This window comes from Triturus cristatus, chromosome 6, assembly GCF_964204655.1.
Source record: "Triturus cristatus chromosome 6, aTriCri1.1, whole genome shotgun sequence".
Taxonomy (NCBI): Eukaryota; Metazoa; Chordata; class Amphibia; order Caudata; family Salamandridae; genus Triturus; species Triturus cristatus.
In genome coordinates this window covers 1,017,364,899-1,017,387,236 of record NC_140589.1, presented here as the reverse complement: position 1 = coordinate 1,017,387,236, position 22,338 = coordinate 1,017,364,899, and positions in this window count along the sequence as shown.

Here is a 22,338-nt window from a genome sequence, read left to right as displayed (position 1 = left end):
GGAAACTGCAACTAAATCATACAAACACTTTCACTGTTTCAGACCTTTCAGACCCTACAGCAGTTCTGCAGCCCTTAAGGCTCCGAACAGCTAAATACCCCTGGAGTTCTAATCAGCATACCAGGGTATAGTGCACTGCCTGAGGTCCAGAAAATAAGGCCACAAAAGGAGGTAGGGGTAGGAGACCTTGACATCCAAGTCTAGGTCTGTGTTTAGGGACCATGGAGGAAGTTACAGTAAAAAACTGCTGGTTTCAGCCAGGGGTTTGAGGACCACATATCTGGGTCCGCGGACTTTATGTACCTGAAGAGTTTGTGGAATTGGCTCTTGGGCGTGCAAACTTCTGAACCTAGTTTGGACAACCCCACACAAGTTTGCAAACAAATTGAGGTTGTGCGCCCAGCTTTGGTTTCACAGATCTGAAATATCTAATGAGTTGATGATGCCAGCAGCCAACCACTGCTGTATATGGCTCACTTTCAGGTTGACCAACTGTAGCTTCGTGCAGCAGGTACTGCAATGGGTTGGCTTGCCATGGTGGGCTGGCCATTTGCGTACAGTCGGAAGATGACCTTCTGTGGTGGGTTAGGATCGGGGACTGATCCACGGCCACACCCTACTGGCAATCCCTGCTGTGCAAAGGCCACACTCACAGCAGGGGATGGTCGCCCATGGCTGACTTGGTGTAGGGTTTGTCTGAAGCCTATATGGAGTTGGCTGCCATAGAGTTACAGGTGTGAAATGATGCTCACAGCCCCACATGTATTCAGAGGTTGGACACCATTCTTTCAAGCTCAGACTGCAAATGAAAATCTGCGACCCTGTATTATTGAAAAGCATTTTTCAAATGTGTGTCAACACATGCACCACTACCACAGCCACACTATTAGGGGATGTCTAGAAGGCAAACTATTGATTGCTGTGTTCAATTCTGGTGAACTGCGAGTTTCTTCTAATACTGTACATCTGCGGGCTCAGAAACAGAATTGTGTCAGCATAAAACAGGATGCCTCGCCCTAAATGTCATCTGCAAAGATGTCTTGCCTTGAGCTCAAAGACTTCTAATTTCAGACCCACAACCTCATACCATAGAAAATGTATCTATCTATCTATCTATCTATCTATCTATCTATCTATCTATCTATCTATCTATCTATCTATCTATCTATCTATCTATCTATCTATCTGTCTGTCCGTCCGTCCGTCACTGGCGTAACGAAAGTTGAGGGGGCCCCCCTTCAAGGTACATAAAGGGGCCCCCACTCTGTATTTACAATGGAGCTCTCAGGACTGAGTACGGTGCGTGGGCTGTGGGGGCCTGTGTTACGCCCCTGCTGTCTGTCTGTCTGTCTATCGTATCGATCGATCGATCTATCAATTTATTTCTCTCTCTCTTTCTCTCTCTCATTATTTACAAGCCTCTTGCGCCGCCGGTGCTTCACTTTTAAGATGGGAAAAAGTGAGATACCGGCTGCGCAAGGGGCTTGTACATAAGCCCCAGAAAGGGCTTCATCATCAACATCATTGACATAGGTGGTAGACGTCTTGTCTAAAGTCCAAGGCTTCTGCTCCCAAACCGGCAAGATTACATTACACAGAAAATGGTGTAAATAGAAGCATTTTTGTTTACATTTAATGTTTAGTAGAATCCTATAACAGTGTGAATGTAAGATAAACTAAGATGTATTTGTAATTTTATGAGCTTGACCAATAAACGGTAGTCTATAAGCTGATAAGCAGTACATACAACCTCAAAATAGAATTGTATAAACTCGCAGACTTACTTTCCCAAGCCCATCACGTTAGTCAATTTCAGATATTATGTTACTATTCTTTCACTTAAAGAAATTGTTCCAGATGGGAAAAGAACAAGGCCCTGTCTTTAAGCATTATAGCCTTCTAATCTCTTGAAGAGACGACGACCACTATGTGTACACAGTCAGATACCATCATGGCATCCAGTGCTGAAGATGGGGAAGCTGGGAGAGGATGTAGCCCTATGGCTAGGGCGGTCGACCTCAAATCTGGGAAACCGGGTTCAAGTCTCGGCAACGACGCTCAACATCCTGTGATTCTTGGCAAATCACTTAATCTCCCCGTGCCTAACAAGTCCTTGTGTAATGCAACTGGTGCTCATGTAAAGCGTTCTGATACCTGATACCTTCGGGTCAAGTTCGCACTACATAAAACTCCTGAAAAGAAGAGGAGGTAGTACCACAGCACGCGACAGCTATAGAAACTAGTCAACTCACAGTAGCAGCTGAAGCAATGCCTGGTGAAGTGAGTGTGGTGGGAGAGTCAGAAAAGGGGGTGGTGAAAGGAATCTTGGGTGTGGGAGTAATTTATTCATCCTCCCCCTGAAAAAGAAAGTAAATGCAAGAAAAATGGCCTGAAAGCTATGTGACCAAGAGCTGTACTGGGGAACCTAATTAAACTAATTTGGCACAACTCTGTCCCCCCATTTAAGATGAAGGATGGAGAGAGGTGCGAAACATCGGAAGGTCATGTGCAGCGGTGAAGGGAATTGTATCATACAAGTTGGCTGTAGTATTACATCAAAATAGAATGGAAATTCACAAAAACTGCATTTAAATTGAAGTTTTAGTTAGTATTGGGTATTGTAGACAATACAATAATCTATGTTAAAAAAAGACCCTGAAATCCTCTTGAAACACAGTTGAAGGGACGGATGGTTACAAATTAAAACTGAAAAACCACTGAAATTCACCAGTTATGGCTAGCACTATAATCCATAACTTGCAAAACAGCAATATCTCAAACACCAAATACAATGCTTATGGTCTCATAATATTTATATCAGTAAGAACATTAACTAATAACAACATATATGTAAATCATTAAATAATACTACTGGCTGCAAGTCTTGATTATGGCCAGCCCGGATCCCAACCCACTGCAGGTGGACAACCCGACAATCCACATGCACAGCATGGTGTGGCAAAAGGCCCTGACACTCTCAATGTTTGTGGCATGCAAGAAGAGGCACATACATCTGTGCACAGCACCACACCACCTGAGGCATCGGAGGATCTCAAGAAATTGTGCACTCCAAGTGATAACTGCTGTGGAGTTCAGATGTGGTATTCCAGTAGTCACAGGTGCCCTTTCCTATCACCTCCTGCAGTGTGTTCTGAGGTGCTATACCAGAGTGGTGGTTGTTCTTGCACGTCATGTTGGGATATCCCCATTCCAGGCAGTTAAACTGATGCTTCCAATATCTACTCTTCAGTGTGCACATGGCTCCACTCCACAATGGATTCTGTGTTGGGAGAAACACATTTTTATGGAAGGCGCACTTTGGACCATATTCACAAGGAGCTATCGCCGAATTAACGGCACTTTATCGCAGCCAAAGTCGTGATAAATTTACCACCCCATTCACAAGCAGGTGCTAACAGCCCACAGCACCAGTTTATCCACGATAGCAGCCGCAAAAACATCGCCACAGAGGACCCCCGCAACTATTGCTAATGAGATGCAGAGTGGGCGTTCCCGTGCCAAAAGCCGTGACCACACCACTCCTCAACATTCACAACGACCAGACAGATCTGCGATAAGAACACAAATCCGGCGATAAGGCGCGTTAGCACCAGGAAATCTACACCTGCTCTGACCTGGTGTTAAGTCGGAAGGCGGCCTGCACCACAAAAGGGAGACCAGCCCAGGGCCACATCGGAAGGGCAACAGATGCCATGGAGCCACTCATCATGTGGCCCGGACACCCAAGAGGGCCACAACAGCCAGCAACACCACACCCAGGCCCGCAGCAACCCCCCCACCCCCGGGACCACCCCCAACCCCGGACTAAGAAACTGCACACCAACACCACGAATCCCAATACAAACATTCTGCCTGATGTCGCACAAGCAGGAAAATCAACAGACCTGCGTGGCCAGAAAATGGAGACACAGTCAAACAGCAATGCAATCAACCAACACAAAACACCATACAAAGAAAAGCCGAGACAACCCTTAGGATGAGTCCAAGCAGCCCTTCACTGAACAATCCATAGCACACAGCCTGAAAGACCAAACCCAAGAGAAGAAGGTGTGCCATAAGCCCTCCAAATGAAAGAGAGGCAGAGAGGCAGAGTGAGATTGCACAAGCAGGTCAAGGCTTCTCGGCCACCTGGCTCCACATGCCAACATACCTGTGTGTGTGTATCGCTATCCGTACACCATGAGCCCAAGGCCGTGTCCCAATCTGAGCGCCAAAGCCACATCACTTTCTGAAAACGCAAGTAGTAGTCAGACAAACATCAGGTATGAAAGTTCCATTGTTACAATGCAGAAGGCAGGAGGACACCTGCACCTCTGACCTTGGAACAGAACGTGCCTGGAACACCCTGAGAGAGATGCCATGGCAGGTGGGGACGACTCCCACACTACGCATTCTGCAAATGAACTATCCGACTCATCCACACCCCACACACAGAAGCCCCTGCCTGTGGTACCCCCGCATGGGATGTCACACACGGAAACAGAAAGCCACTCTCCCCAACATTGCACACACATTTGAATCATTGCTCAGAGCTGTGGCATATCCCCCACACAACTGCCGCAGTTCAGAAGAGTGCCAGTTCCATGAGATGCACCAACGCAACGGCAGGCCACACCGGGTACATGCACAACCCCCATCACGTGGAACAGTACCGTGCACGTATGCTGCATTTACTGGGCACACTGCCACTGGTAGTGCTGCAGATCAGTTACCGGCTCAGCTTCCGCATTGCCTACGTCACATGCGTCCAGCTCTGGTTACACTGCCGAACATGCACATTCGAGTGTCCCATGGATTTCTGCCTATCCAACACAACTGTTGATGAATTGGACTATGACCTGTGTCTGCGCCCCCTGTTGGATCACGATCAGGAGTGTAACCGAGACAGCCGTGCATGGGATGCCCTGACATACTGCATGTGTATTGGTAGTTGTGCTTGGGAGATTGCACAATTCCCCGTGTGCACTGACCACATCGAGGCGCTCCCCTATTGGGCTGTGTTGGGGATCGGTGAAACAGCGTGGGCTGAGCACTCCTGCCCGGACCACAAAATGGGTTGGCTCACCCTGCCTGGTGTTCCTTGAACACGACAATGACGTACTATTGGAACACATTGCACATGAAGCTGCACGGGCATACATGGATGAGTAACTACGTTCCTGCAGCCACATCCGATTGGCACCCACAGCACATGTCCCAACAACCTGTTGCATCGTGGGGAATGCCCACATATCCCACCACAACAGAGGACAGGTCTGCCTTCGTCCAGGCCCTGGATGCATGTGCGTGAAACAATGCGTGTGTACACACAGATGTGCGAGGTGATGCAGGTCCATGCCCGGTGCAACACAGCGTCATTCGGCAACGTTGCCAATTCGGACACACTGCTGGGGGAGAGCACACACATGGCAATGTAGCACGACATGTGAACTTGTCGGACCCTCACACCTGATCACCGTCAGCAGAGCAGACAATCGGCGCACTCCGGAGGCAAAGCACTATGCAGATCCCATGGGCAGTGAGTCATGCCCCCTCACACGGGGCAATGAGCAGACGCAAAAAAATAACATGACTCATCCTGCAAGGCACATTGGGCTGAGAGTGTTGCCATCCGTGATGAATGTTGCCCATTTTAGCCCCAACAAATCATGAACCTCGAAATGTACCCATGCTGCGTGTAAGTGTCTTAAGCATGTCCCTACCTGTTGTGGCCGTGGCCTCGTCCGTACTGACACGCAAATGCCAATAAAGTCCATGCAACTTCACTGGTGTCTGACTGTGAGGTGTGTTGTTTGAATTCTCCACTCGTGTGCCACAATGAGCATCATCCCTACACAGGTAAGAACTGACTGACGCATGTGCAATGGGGGGTTGTCCCTTTGGCAAGCTCCACCTCTGTGAGCCAGACAGTGTTATTGGATAGGCGCTGGACGACATATGCACTTACGTGACTACAGCAATGTGAGTATGGTGTCCAACCTCTGACCTTGTGGAGCAATGTCATATACCACAACAGAATGTGTCCACACAGATATGTGTGAGTAGGTATGCAACGTGAACTTCTGGTGTCACATGTGGTGTAGGACACCACTCCAGGCCTGCTTTCATTTGGGTCAGTCCTACACACAGCCCTATTCAATACATGGACATGTGCATACATTTGGGGTTGTGAGATTGTTGTTGATTTGCAATGGTGACACAGCTAGTACTCACCTTCACAGTCATCCAATTGGCCATGTGTCTCAGGGATACACATGCGCATAGATGTCAGTTACCAGGGTGTACCTTCATGTGCAGTCATTGTCCATACATCCAGCCATACCTTCATACGTGAGTGAACATAGTGATGACACATCTGTGTGATTCAGAATGTTTTATTCACATTCAGGTGATTGCGGGAACTGGAACTGTACATGGACATCCAAGCCCACATCACATGGAAGCCCAGTAGTGGGCCAACCAGAGTCCTTTGGAGATTGCACAGTGATTAGGAAAAGGGAGTGTGCAGTCCGCAGCAGGATTGCTGTGTAATTGTCCAGCGGTGACGAAATGGCAGTCCGTGTCAGGGTCCGGGTGAATGTCGCTGAGTGTTCCGGCGGTCAGTAGGAGGTATTTCGCAGGGAATTATGCATAGGTCATGACCAGGCACGGACAGGCCATATGACGGTGATGGATTCTACTGGCTCCTTCCTCACACAGTAGTTCACATTCCCTACTCACTCCTCACGGTTCTGTGTCCGGTGTGTCCGATGTGTGTGGTGGGGTGATGGCTGCATCACTGTGCCACGGACACATCAGACTGCGAAGGTGATGGGGCAGCATCACTGTGTGCCACCGACACAGCAGGGGTAGGGGCTGTGTGTGTCGATGTTCCCGCTGCAGACATCTGGGAAAGGCTCAGTGGCATTAAGTACTGCAGGGGATTGAAGTTCCCAGCTACTACTCGCTGGTGTCCAGCCGTGGCAGACATCCTTCCAGCATGCATCTGCTCCATGGTCTCCATTGACCTCTGCAGCTGTACCAACAATGTGCTGTCATCGCTGGTGCCTGGATGACCAGACAGTTCTTGTATTCGATTCATGGCACCAGCGAGGTCAGCTAAGGTCTGTGGCGGAGCATGGTGTGTACAGGGGGTGTCCAATGGGGACTGTATGTGGTCCCTTATGGGACTCAGATACCCACGTATGGCATAGAGTTTGGATGCCACAAGCTCTAAACTCACCTGCAGCTGATCAGCCAACTCCACCTGTCAACCCAACACATGCCATTGGAATTCCATCTATTGGTCGGGGGGTCCTGGGAGACCGCCGTGGTGGTGTGTGTTTCCTGCTGTGTGGTCTGTGTAGGTGGTGGGGTCACCTCGAGCCAGCTGGCCTGCCCTGCTCCTGGGGGTGGGATGCTGAGACTGTCCATTATCCGTTGGAGGGTGTCTTGACATATGTGCAGGTTGTCCTCCTCCTCATCAGTGATGGGAGGTGTGGTGTGCTCTGCAGGAGATGTTGTATAAAGGGGAGATGCAGGTTAATAGAGTTTTACATGTATGTTGCAGATTTTCAGATGTTTACATTCAGACTGCATGCCAATGTACATTATGACTGTTTTGGGGGAGCTGGCTATTTGATGTCAGTCAGTGTGTTTTTCGACTACATGACGGATGTGTGGTAGTACCCGTACATTATCATCACACAGTGTCAGGCAATGCCAAATGTGAGTGGCCAGTCACTACACACGAGAGTAACCTGTTGTGAGCTCTGTCCTGTGGTGCTGGTGTTGCATTTTGTGCCACATTGGCGCCGTTGCTGATGTTCTGTGATTGCTATGTGTGTGTGCTACATTGGGGTGGAGTTGCCCCTGCAGCTCTTATTACATGTAGCCTTCTCCCTTTGGGGCGGGGTGCCTTTGAATTGTGTACTTTTCGGGGCCTGATTTGCTTTGGACTTGGGTCATATGTGCTCTCGGACAGATTTTGTGGCCTGGTGCATTGTTCGTCTGCTGCGTGTTTCATGGGGCATGGGTTATGGGTGCACGTGGACATGTCAGAGTGTGACCTGCTCCTTTACGGATGTTATCAGCACTGGGCTACCTCCATGTCGATTCGTGGGCCATGTCATTTGTTTTGGCAGCTGCCATGCTGTCGGACATGCAGTGTTACTTGCATAGTCAGTGTGGGTCACAGAGCCACTGCTTTGCTGGATTCATCACATTTGCATGGGTCGGGTGTGATATTGGTGATGGGGGGGCCCTCTGTGCACATTGTGGATGGGGGCCTACTTGGCATTTCTATGTATGCTGCAGTGTGCCAAGCCAATCAGGGACATGTTCCGCGGTCATTGTGGGTGTGCAGTGTGCTACGCATACTTGTGCATGAGTGCCATTGTGCCCATCTCCCCCCGCCCCCACCGGCCCTGGTGGTTACTCACCCTGTTGCTGTTGGGTCAGGTCGTATTGCGCTGTGTCCAGGCCCCCCAATCCTGCCACCATCTCCTCACTGCTGACTGTGGCCACCATTTGCTCCAGCTCATCCAGCTCCTCCTGTGTCGCTGGAGGCCCACCTCCAGTCGCCGTTGCTGCCTCCCTGTTGATGGCGAGCTTATGTTTGGTCTGCCTTTTCAGATCACATCAGCTCCTCTTGACCTCCTTCAGTGACCTCCTCGACACTCCAACTGCTTTCACGTTGGTGACGATGGACTGCCATATTTCGGTTTGGGTTGCCAGTGCCGCAGTGAAGGTGCCGAACAGTTGTTGATGGTGTTGGGTCACTTCCGTGCGATGGTCCGATCTTCCTGCAGACTGAACCCCGTCTTCCTCTTCCTCTTGTCCTTGCCCTTCCCCGAAGGCGGGTATTGTGAAGCACAAAGACGGATTATTGTTGGAAAATGATTTATTGTAAAATACACGTAATACAGGAACAAGCGAGTGCCAGGGACACGACTCCACTCTTCAGCCCGATCCTCTGCTTCTCCGTCACCGTTCTCGAACTCCCGCACCATCACCTTCCAACATGACACCCTTGCATTCCCTAGCTAATCACACATACCAAACATACATATACACTAGTGTTTACACATACACTACAGCGGGGTTCCTGGCTGGTCCTCCGTTGGGCTTGTGGTGTTCGGCTTGTCCTCTGCACTCGGTCCGGGTGCATCCATGTTGCTAAGCAGTTTGAATTGTTTTTTGGCTTTTTTTTGGTTGCTTTTATTGTGCATTTTCACGCCAGACGCGTGGGATTTGCAGGCCTGTGGCTGGTCTTCGCTGATTTGTGTACCGCGATTGGCCTCATTGCATGTTTTTCTGCATTCGCGTATCGCATTTGTGTGGCGTGGCGTTGATTATGACACGGACATTTTGCGCGTTATCTGGTGTCTATCGCATGGTACCGCCATGTTGTGAATTCCTGATTGAGACGGTGTTATTTTTCAGTGATGGGCTGCAGTATTGAAAGTTGCGTTACACTACTCATGCGGTAGTTATCACGCGTTCTTGTGAATATACACCTCTGTGTTTACTTCTTGTCCATTTCATGTGGTAGAATTCAGATGATCACTATATGTTCACTGCAGCCTGTCAACGTGTGGGCTATTGGACTTGGATGTATGTCGTTACAACGCACACTTTTACAACGCATGCACTTACAACGCATTTTTTACAACGCACAATCCATTACAACGCATGACATTACAACGCATGACACTACAACACATTTTTAAAAACTACCTTTACAACGCATTCCATTACAACGCATACTACTATTACAACGCATACCATTACAACGCATAATATTAAATTGCATTTAAGGTAAGTATTAGATAGTATAGGGGTAAAACTTACTTTTCAAACTCCAGGGGGTGCAACAGTAGGGTAAGTGTTGGATAGTATAGGGGTAAAAATTACTATTCTAACTCCAGGGGGTGCAACAGTAGGGAAAGTGTTGGATAGTATAGGGGTAAAATTTACTATTCTAACTCCAGGGGGTACAACAGTAGGGTAAGTGTTGGATAGTATAGGGGTAAAAATTACTATTCTAACTCCATGGGGTGCAACAGTAGGGAAAGTGTTGGATAGTATAGGGGTAAAATTTACTATTCTAACTCCAGGGGGTGCAACAGTAGGGTAAGTGTTGGATAGTATAGGGGTAAAAATTACTATTCTAACTCCAGGGGGTGCAACAGTAGGGAAAGTGTTGGATAGTATAGGGGTTAAAATTACTATTCTAACTCCAGGGGGTGCAACAGTAGGGAAAGTGTTGGATAGTATAGGGGTTAAAATTACTATTCTAACTCCAGGGGGTGCAACAGTTGGGAAAGTGTTGGATAGTATAGGGGTAAAAATTACTATTCTAACTCCAGGGGGTGCAACAGTAGGGAAAGTGTTGGATAGTGTAGTTTAATATTATGCGTTGTAATGGTATGCGTTGTAATGGTAGTATGCGTTGTAATGGAATGCGTTGTAAAGGTAGTTTTTAAAAATGCGTTGTAGTGTCATGCGTTGTAATGTCATGCGTTGTAATGGATTGTGCGTTGTAAAAAATGCGTTGTAAGTGTAGTGCGTTGTAAAAGTTGCGTTGTAAAGGTTGTTCCCCATTGGACTTCATCAGACAATCCAATCCATAATATGCCATAGTGATATTGTTGCTGCATAGTTGTGTTTCTTAAAGTTAGCAGGTACTTTTTCACTTCACAGTGGTGTTTTTCTTGATGTTAAGGTGTAGTGGATTCAATGGAGTGCTGGTGGGCTCCACTAAATGTATGAGTTCATTGTTCAATCTGTTTTTCTCTTTTGAACTTGGATCCATCTCACATGCACAAATATAGTGGTAATTTTGGGGCATGTTGTATTCTGAAGTGGGATCTTGAATGGACATCATGTTCCTCTGGTTGTGCCGTCAGAGTTGCAAAGTCCATTTTCAGTTAACATGGATATATTATGAATGGCACACGGCTGGTGTCCTGATGAGCAGGTAGTGTTTTTGAGATGTTATACAGCATAATGGTTTTTTTCCTGTGACTACTAAGCTTTCAGGATCTTGAAAGTGGGATGCATGAATGGAGATGGGAAATTGGATGATGGGGCTGAGGTATGCCCTTCTTGAACATATGAGTATTTTATCTATGGCAGTGGTTGTGGAGTAGGTGGTTCTAGGATCCATGTATTGTTCTTTACTCATGTCATGGCTATTTTGGCAGGGCACATGATTTTCCTCTTTCCCTGGTGGCAAAAATATCCAAAATATGTATTTTCAGGTGTGTTTGTGCCCTTGTCTATTCTTCATATGAAGCACTTTCCCTATTTTTGCATGATTCCTTTTTTGTGAGTGGGATAGTGTCTCTTGTGTGTAGGTCAAATGTTACAATGTTTTCTGTTATTACACATCTCGCCTTTATGTGCTGTGTGTGACCTTTTGGGTTTGGAGGGGGAGTTCCTTAGAGGCTTTATTATGCAGGGACTATATGTTGCTTTCAAACATATTTGTTATGGGGAAGTGTCAACGTGTTATACGCACTGACACTTCTCTGTGATTAAGGCTGCAGTGTGTAAGGCATCTTATTCACTGCAGCATGTGTCATCTATGGCCCGAAGTAACATGACATCACTCTCATCCTGATGGAACTCAACTGGCTTCATTTGTCAGCCTGCACCATTTTCAAAACTAGCTGTGTTGTACAAGGCCATGACTACCAGCACCACTGCCTATCTGCCTGATAAGCTAATCATATCTGGTGATTCTCAGTACACCCACAGCCAGGACACCATCCGATTACAGATTATGAAGTGCAGTAAGATAAAAAAGACCACAGGCCTTATTCATCTATGAATGCAGGATCAGGAACACCATGCCTGAAGCCATCAGGGATGCAGCAACCCTACTCCAATTTAGGGAAGAGAGTAACAGAACCCTCTTTAGCGAAGACTACATCATTAGTAGACTTCTGCTCCAACGAACGTCTACCACTTCAACTATTTGTTGATGGTATCTTTGCCTTCGAACACATATGAAAGTCTTCTGCCTTTTAATAATATTCATCATAATTAATAATAAACCACTTGTAAAGTGCTCAGCTGCTTCAAGGATTGTCAGCAAGATTTGTAGGCTGTTGGTAGAGAATATATGAAAACTTACTGGAAAAGAAAAGATTTCAATTTCTGACTAAACTTAGATATCGTCTGAACATTCTGCAGAGCTAAGGGGAGACTATTCCAAATTAAGCACTGATAATAGGGCTTATGTCCGTTCCTTCTGTAAGTAGAGTCAGTTTGATAAAAAAGCTCTGTAATCAAGGACTAAAGCCTTAAGTTCAATTTGTTGAAACACCGGAAGCCAATGCAGCTGTTTCAAAAAGCAGGAAAATGATTTCCTAAAAGGAATTCTTAGAATCAGTCTAGAAGCCGCATTTTGAATGATATGGAGTCTACAAATGAGATACCCTGCAAGTCAAGTACAAGTTGTTGTCATAGTCCAACCTTGAAGTCACTGTAGAATGAACAACAATCTTCCTGGTATTATCGTGAACTAATTGAATTTATTTTTTTACATTTTGATTTCATAAAACAGACCGAAGACAGGTTTTGTGGTGCAAAAGATACATTTGTATAACTTTTAACACCTAAATTTCCAGCAAGAGAGTAAGGTGTCAGGCCAGACCCTATTTCATCAGGCCAACATTTCATAGCATCAGAAGAGCTCTTTGTTGATTATGAGTCACAACTATCTTCCCCGAACGACAGAAGAAGTTGGGTAGCATCCCCATAAGAAATCACTTTTAGAGCCCAAATTGCAACCAAGTTATCCAAAGGTTTTAGATAGATGTTGAATAAAGTGGCTTTAATGTGGAATCTTGTGGGATCCCATAGAGAAGCGGTTTGGCAGCTGACGTAAAAGGGGCAGGTGTCTGTCCTCCGGATACGATTTTAGCCAGGAAAAAGCCTGTGCTAGAATACCCAACTCGAGTAATCTATCCAGATTTGGGTGAAACACAGGGGCGGCTCCTCCACTAGTCACAGTGCAAGTAAGCCAAAATTTAAAATGGTAATTACATTTGGTTATTATCTTTGAATGTTTCTTTGCGCATTGCGGCAGCGGGTGGTTGGAGCTGCCTGGGCAGGAGTGTTTTGCCCACTCCTGAGTGCCCAATAACTGTTTGGTTGGCCCTCTCAGGCGGCCCAAACCAGTCATGCCCCCTCTGAACTTCTTCATGCAGACTGCATTACAGCCTACATGGAGAACATGCCATCCCCTACTGCCCCTGGCTGGGTCGGGTCCCAACCAATCACAACGCTCTAATGGAGCGTTGTGATTGGCTTAGGGCATGGGAGGGAATCTGCCTACTTCCTGTTTCTGTTGGAGGCAGGAGAGCAGGAGCAGTGAAGACACGGGACTCGTCCCGGTGGAAAGGTAGGTTCAAATATTTTTTATTACTATTGACCCCCCTGCCCACGTGAACCCCTCTCCCTGCACGACCCCACACCTGCCCCACCACCCGTGAGCCAAGCTGGCCGCTACTGGCGATAAGTCCAGTTTAAACCACCTTAGCTGAGGTACCCTGATCCAGATTGCTCTTGCTAAATTCAAATACTTCAAGTAGAGCAGATTCAGTACTGTAGCCAGGACGAAATCCTGATTGATAGTCATTTAAAATCTTAATAGCTTCTAAAAATGAGGACAGCTGTTGATTAATAATTTTTTATAAAATCTTAGAGACCGCCAACAAAAGAGAAAAAGGTCTGAAATGTGCTCAATATGGTAGGGTCTGCTTTAGTCTTCTTCAATAAAGGCAGCAGGAGAGCTTGTTGACAGCACTTCGGTACTATGGCAGTATTTAAAGAATTATTCAAAATATTACTTAAAACATTAATAATAGTTGACGAAACTAGATTCAGGATACGAGGAGGACAAGGATCAAGTGGAGACTCATATTTACATTTACTAAACTCCCTAATTACTTGTTTTGGAGCTATATGATTAACCTGAAAAATCTTTTTATATAAAGTTAGAAAAGATAGTATGAATTTTATCACAAAAACATTTGACAAATCATCGCATATCTCTAATGAAGGGGTGATTGTGTTTTGTAAAGCCGTTGGCGATAAAAAGGATTGAACAATTTTAAAAAATCTCCCTCAGCTATAAGCTACTGAGATCTGTGTGGAAAAATAATGATATTGCTCTCTATGAATAGATTTATGATAGTTTCTCAGAGCAGCCTGGTAAATTAACCTGTCTTCAGTGTTTTAGCTTTTGCACCATTTTCTTTCTAATGATCTGCAAATGTTTTTCTCTGCCTCTAAAGATGGTGTAAACCAGTTGGCTGTTGGTTTAAACCATTTTGGAAATTGCGTTTTAAGAGGGACCAATTTATCTAACCGATTGACTAACCAATTTTTTAGAATTGTCAGCATCAGAATCTGACAAACCAATCAGAACTGGAGGTGTGTCTTACAGACATTGTGATAAAAATAGCTCCGTCATTTTATGCCACGCCCTCGCTGTTCCCTTGAGAGATAATATCTGGCCACATCTTGGAATCCACCTTAATGCAAAAGGTCCTAAAGAAATAAACAGTCAAGATCAATTTTTGCACTGACTAACTTGAAAGTTGGGGAGGTTAGAGAAAAATGTGATCAAGAGAATGAACTGCTATATGTGTATGTTCAGACACTAATAGTGGAAGGTTAACACCTAGCATGGCCTCCTTAACATGATTGGCTGTTGCACAGGGAAAACTGCCCATATTTAATTTAAAATAGAAAATGACTGTAAAATTGGTGTATCGAAGAGAAAGCTGAGCTACCACCATAATTCATTTATATAATGATTCTTAATCGGAGGCAGGCGGACGATAATTGAGGGCTTCAGAAAATGAGAACGTTGCTGTTATTTTGAATGGAAAGACTAACCCATCAATGTCTCCAATATATTCCATTTTAAACGTCAAAAAGGTGTATTTTGATCAACAGATTATCGCAACACCACACCCTGTTTTAGCCTCCCTGTTTAAATGCTGGATAGAGAAGCCTGGGGGAATAGCTAATGCAAAATCGGGGGTGGCAGATTCCTTTAGCCATGTTTCAATAAGGTATACAAAATCCCAAGAATCTCCTGACAGTAATAAGCCGTAACTATTGGCGGCATTCTTGGGAAGGAAGCTACAATTAAGCAGGCATGTTGCTAAAGATGCTGGCAAACAAGAGTACTTAGGAGTTAATTCATCATGTTTGTTTAGTGCATGTCCAAAGCTAATGTGGGTAGGACAGTCCAGAGCAAACTTGCAGAAAGGGCAGAAAAATCTCTTTACATTGTGAAGACTAAGCCTGTTTGAATGGGAGTATACCTTTCCCTGTAGTGCTAAAAGCTCTTCCCTTGAAAAGGAGCAAGTAGTGGTGGACATGCTCGCCAAACCTGCAGCATGACTGGTGCTGGATGCAATCTGGGTGCGGACGAGCGAGCTTTCGTTTAGCATTTCTTTTGTGCGTCAGTGGCACCCCCTCGGCACTCGTCCGCATGGCCACCTTAATATATCCACACAGAGCTTACTCGTTAGCAACTCCTAAGCACTACAGCGCGCGTTGCTAAGATGGGGCCCCTAGAGAGGAGTATCCTTACCAGGAAAAAACATACCTGCTCCGCTCCCAACCACGGAACTGAAGCGTACTTTCAGTACAGAGGTTTGGTTCTTAATGTGCAAAAGACAAATTCCCAGTGCAATACTTCAAATTCAGATCCTTTAAAAAATGTTACTAATATATGGCAGCATTGATAGCTCATCAATAACATTCACTAAAAATAAAATATTTCCAAAACAGAGATCCACCCAAACCACTCGATCAAAATACATAAATAAGTAAATAAATACACAAAATAAATACATGAATAAATACACAGATAATCATTGAAACACAGGCAATTACAATTCTTCAATTAAGTATTGTGGCACCTGAAACCGGGATATGGCAGACGAAGAGTCAGTGATCTGCATAGGTGAGGTGGAATTATCAGCAGACACAGAGTCATCAACCATCTGTTGAGACTCAGGCTCCACATTGACATCGTTGTTTGACGAGTGATAGGCCACATGTCGAAAATGAGAGGAATCTCTCATAAGGGACTTCCCAGTATGCTGGGCCGTCGACATGTGCCCTTTGGTGTTACTGATGGTCAAGGGTTCAGCATCACAAAGACCATCAGCCTCTCTTTTTCTGTGCTGTCTGACAAGCACTCGATATCTTGTAAAGGTAACATCTTTTACAAGATATTGCTTATCAGCATATATTTTCATCTTCTGTTAGTGACTAAAGTCCATAGCATGAATTCTTCCTCATTCTTGGATCTGAGGTTTGTCCATTGGGGCAGGTTGGCTGTCATGTTTTTTCCAAACATAAGAGTTGCACAGCTATCCCCTGTCATTTAGTGAGGGGTTGAACGGTAAGCTTGAAGAGTAGTGTTCAAAAAATGTTTGAGCTTGAGCTTCTCCAGTGTAGCATGCTGAATATAAAACCATAGTGTAGCAGTGTACAATATAAAGAGGAACTTAATGAAGATTCCTTCTGTAAATGGATGAGGGATAGAAGTCTAAAAAATAGAAGAAATATACACCCTAATGGATGTTGAGAAAAATAAAGCAAGCATGTGGTTTAATTGTCAGAGTGCCTCAAGTAATGAGATTGGCCCGTTCCCATACAGGGCCAGACTGACCTTTTACTGCATCCGGTATTTCCCTGAGATGGAGGGAGTTGTGGTGGGGGTGGGGCTACAGACATTAGTATCTGGCTTTATGGCTTTTGAAGGCCCAGGGCTGCTCCTTCATCAAGCATACTGTGGGCTTCAGTAGAGAAACAGAGAGTGAGAGGCAGCGAGAGAACAACGAGAGATCAGAGAGAGAGAGAAAACAAGGAGGAGGAGAGGAGACAGAGAATGGATGGATGGAAAAAGAAAGGCAGAGAGGGTGAAGAGAGGTATGGACAGTTTTGTCAGAGTTGGTTTTGATTCCCACACCGCCCCTGCTACTGCATGTCCGCTACCTCAAGCAACGAGCTAGCCAGTGTGTTGAGGAGACAATGTGCGCAGGGCGAAATTGAATGAAAATCTAAAAGGAAGAGACAAAGGAGAAAACATCTTTGCAGGAAAGGGAGAGGATGGACTAGAGATATACGAGCGTTTTGGAACAATACCCTAGCAACTACTACTTATATCCCAGATTAAAGTAGAGCCACTACCTAACCTGCCCTTAATAGAAATCTGGCCTTTAAGGCTGCGAACGGCGATCAGCAAAGACTGAAGCGGGATGTGTGGGCTATAGCCAATAAAGGTAGACAGGATGGCTGAGGTTTACATTGAAGTTATCAAGTCATAAATTCTGTGGAACTTTCTTAATCTTGTGTTTCATTTTGCCCTATTTTCTTGACATTCGATTGACCATCCATTTAAATAGTTCAACAATATTTCAACTGATCAAGGAAATTCGAAATTCTAAAATTGCAGGTTATTGATGCAGAAAGCCTCACCTTGTCTCTTAGAAGCAGGTTAGAATTTACAAATGTTGATTTTGAAACTCCATTTACAAGAGAATGAGTGAAGGTTAAAACACATGTTTCTGTGAATTTACTCTTGAATATCGAGTTCAAGAATATTGTGGCACACTAATATCATGGACAAAATATCAAAAGACAAAATATCAAATATTAAGAGCTCAGCTGGAAGTATTGATTTCCTTCTCTTAACTCCACATACATATTCCTTGAAGATATATATATATCATCAAGATATGTACGTTATATGGAGGTAGGTTCCGTCAATCGACATTTGTCCACTATAATAATATCCCATGACTCGATATTTAGGAGACACATCTAATTCCACATGGCAGGTTTTTACATTTCTCAGTATTATCCGAGTGTATCAATTGCAAAAAATCAACCTCAGGTTAACAAGTAAACTGAAAAACATAGACCAACTTTAGCCTGGGGTTCGGGTACAGATGATTGACTTCTACTGCAGAGAAATTATTCATCAGATACCAAATTGTGATATTCTCCTTTAACAGTACAACACTCTAAACGATGACCAAAAAGTTAAGTGCTTGATTGTATTAGTAGTCCAGAAAAACAGAGCTTTACCACCCTCTAGCAAATGCCGGACACAGTTAGTTTAAAAAAAGACTGATACTGATGTAGGAGTAACAAGTATGTTAGAAATTTGTTATCCACAGATGCTGAAGGAGACAGCAAAACGTGGGTGCCTCAAGTCACCTGCCTGTTCCATTTGTTCCCCTCGCTTGGGCACAGGGAGACAGGCCAGTGGCATTCCCAATAGAGTGCCCTCGCGCAAAGACTTTGGTAGAGGTCTGGGGTCAAACGACAAAGGTGGGAGCAGTGTGTGAATTGAAGTGGGACATGTGATAGGAAAACAACATGGGGCCTATTTGCAAGAGGCCTGCGCTGCCGGAGCGCACCTTTATTGACACTCAAGCGGCGCAGGCCTCTCATTCATATCTATGAGGCGACACAAAGCCACCCTGCGTGCTTTTCAAGGCCTTGTAGATATGGAGTAAGGCAATGCAGCGCAAAGCGCTGCGTTGCCTTACTCTGTGTCAAGAAGGCATTCCATGGGCATTGTGGTGGGTGTACCCACGTAACACCCATGGATTTTGACACTGCCACAGATTTACAAAATCATGTAAATCTGAGGCAGCACCAAAACCTTACGCCTCTCCAGAGCAGGCGTAAGGAGGAGAAATGTTTTTTTCCTATTTCTATGTGTGCTGCAGAATGCAGCACACATAGTAAAAGGAAAACGCCTCTTAGGATTTTTTTTGTGCAGGAAGTGGCCACTACCTGCACAAAAACAATCCTGCCTGCAACGGAAGCACCCTTGAACCATGGTGCAAGGGTACTTATTTTGGCGCTCAGCAGCAAATTGTGCACCAGTGCAGAGGGAAAGGATAGGAATGCACCTTATTTCATAAACAGAACCGGCCACTTGTACTACAAAGTTGTGAGGCAGGGGAAGGGGGAACAAAAAAACAAGTATAAATGAACAAATAAAACGTACTTGCTCCGACTGCAGCCGCCTTGCTTCGGATCCTTGCGTCCTTGTCAGGAGTGCTGCACACTGCACAGGATCCCAGCTCCCAATCCCAGCATTGCTCACATGCTGGAAATGTTATTCCCAGCATGTGAGCAGCGCTGGGATTGGTCTGAGCGCTTCAGTTTGGCGCTAAGATATAGACTGGGAGCCTGTGTTTGTTTCTCCACCCAGATGTACCACACAGCTCGGTGGAGAAGGGCTAAGTGCGCATGGCGGTTTGGCTGGCCCTAGAGGGCTGGCCAAACTATCATGAGCACTTGGCAGTACCCATCACTCCCCTCTCCTCCCTGGTGTTGCAGCTGCAGCATTAGGATGGGAGGTCACGCCCCTCCCTCGACTCTCAGTCTGCAGGGCTAAAAATAAAATGAATATAAAAATGCTTTATTATCTTTTTATTTTTGTCCTTTGCCTCTGCTGGCTTTCAGCAGGGGGCGCAAGGCTCTACCGCCATAATGGAGAAACCGCCCCTGTTCATAAATACGGGGCATTCCTGCCCTTTCACATTGGCGTAGGCAGTGCAGCAAGAAGACTTCTGGTGCTGCTCTACGCCTATACCTCATAAATGAGGCCCCATCTCCCTAAGGGCACCCATTGTCATACGCATGTGGGAACTGCCAGTTCTCGACAATAGCCAGATAAAAGATCCATTGATGCAGATGTAAGAAGCCTGCTCAACGTGATACATTGTATCTGGGGGTCTTTTAAAAGCACTGTGCTTTATTATTGCGGGAAGAACATGTACTTCTAAATTACTTTTGTGAACCTGAATTTCTATTTCTTTTTATCTGGCTACCACAGCAAGTAACCTGCATTTTCATTGACTTTATGTGGATTAAGATGAATCTATCTTCCTACAGTTCCACTGCAGTTCAGTGTGGCCAGGCTAGGGGGTATATATACAAGGGGATAGCACCACCAGAACGTCACTTTTAGCGACGTTCTAATGGCACCCTACCCTTCTCCACATTTACAAAGCGGCGCTAAGCCACTTTGCGGGGCTTACTGCCCCCTTGTAAATACAGCCCCTTTACATGCATCACTTTGTGTCAAAGGTGCGTGCAATGGGTGTTGCTGTGGGTGTTCCACCGCAACCCCAATTGCTTTTTGACACTGCCCCAGATTTACAAGGAGGTGTAAATCTGAAGCAGCGCCAAAAACTAACGTCTTGCAATAGCAGGGGTTAGAATGATGCAATGAGGAGAAATAATTTTATTTCTCCTCGTTTTTGCTTGGTCCATGTGTGCTGCATTCTGCTGCACACATAAAAAGAGCAAAACACCATTAATGATTGTTTAAGGTGTCCTTTCCTACACATAAACAATCATTAAATAATGGCAGTTAGCTCTTTCTACGTGTGGTGCATTCTGCAGCACACATAGAAATAACTAATCGTTATTGATTGTTTATGTGCAGGATGGGCCACCTTCCAGCATATAAACAATAATTCTCTGCAATGCAGGTACCCTTGCACTATGGTGCAAGGGTGCCTGCATTGGTGCTAGGCAGCTCATTTTAGTGCTAGTGCTAGAGAAAACACAGGGGTGTGCCGTATTGTTGTAAATATGGCTCTTCCCTGCATTTTGGAAATGTCGGTGATCGGCGCTGCCAAATTTGGCGCAGCTCTACACTCCGACATTTCCTTATAAACATGCCCCTCAGTGTCTTCTTGTCTGTTCCTCGCAACATTGCTGGGAGGTATATGATGAGAATGGTGTGGGCATTCCAGTTTAACAGAATGGACAATCGTGCATCACAGTTAGGTGGTTTAACACATATAATGTTGTCAGTGGCGTAGGAAGGGGGGTGCGGTGGGTGCGGGCCGCCCCGGGTGTCATCACTGAGGGGGGGGGTGACAAAATGGCAAAAATATGTGCTTTTAAAATAAAATTTAAAAAATTGGGCTCACAACACTTTTTTTTAAACACAAATATTATTATTTAAAAGAGTTTAATAACTTCATCTGTCAATTAATTAACCTCAACAAATCAACATAATACGTATTGAAACTTTTTAGTTCAGTCAACAAGCGCAAAGAAACGTGGCTGAACTCGACGCTGTGTAGTGGAGAGCGTATGGATAAGGCAGGGGAGGGGGTGTTTCTTTCCGCCGAAGTCTGTCTCTGCAGTTTGTACTCGAGTGAGACGTAAACAACCGATGAGTCATCTTCACTCAAACCGCAACCAATCCTATCCCCTGCCGTGCCGGTCAGTCACCCGATCTCATTCTGTTAAGTTAGTTGTGCATTATTACTGAAGCTTCTAAGTGCTATGCTGAATTTATTTTTGTTACATTTTTTGTTCATTGATTCATTGTGATCATCCTCTTCTCTTCTCAATGATATTGAGTTTGGTAAGTAAAGTAAATGTTATGATGCATGCTATTTGTTTGTATTTATACATTAACCCCTTCGCCGCGGCACGAATTCCGCCGCGGCGCTGGGGGGGTTCGGGGTCAGCGCGGCGCCGCCATGCTCGTGACGGAACCACTCCGTCATGAGCCACGGGCGCGCTGTGCTCATGACGGAGTGGTTCCGTCACGACTCCGCCCGCTCGCATTATTCGCCCGCACAGGCGGGGAATCAGCGCCGCGTGGGCGGAGCGGCCGCAGCATGACGGAACCACTCCGTCATGAGCACACAGCGCCCGTGGCTCATGACGGAGTGGTTCCGTGATGAGCACGCAAGGGGTTAAGCCAGGGGTGAGAAGACATTTTCCTGCACTGGGTACCACCTGACTTTGCTACGCCACTGAATGTTGTCCTGATATGTGGATCTGCTGGACACACTGCAGTTCCATTACAACCAGTGTATGCCTGTATAATACGTGCAGTGTGTAGGCCTGGTCCCAGCAATATGTCTTTGTGATTGGGAAGACAGGTGAAAGAAGTTAGAGAATAGTGAGAAAAAGTGTTCAGAAGGAAGGAGAGGCAGTAGGAGGCAGGTGAGGGAGACAGTTATGAGAGAGACAGCACAGACATAAGGGAAGACAAGTGTGAGTGAGAGGCTCAAGAGATAGGTTAGAAAGTCTGCTGTGAGAGGTGGGGAGGTGGACTTATGGGAAAATGACAGCTGATAGAAGAGAGAGAACTGAGAGAGTGATGATAAAGTATCAGAGCTGAATGGCAGGCAGAGGGGCTATACAAGTTTAGAGCGAGAAAGAGAAAGTGGTGATAAGAAGACAGAGATAGGTTAGAAAAAAGGTGAGAGATATGGAAGTTATTTTGAGACATAGACAATT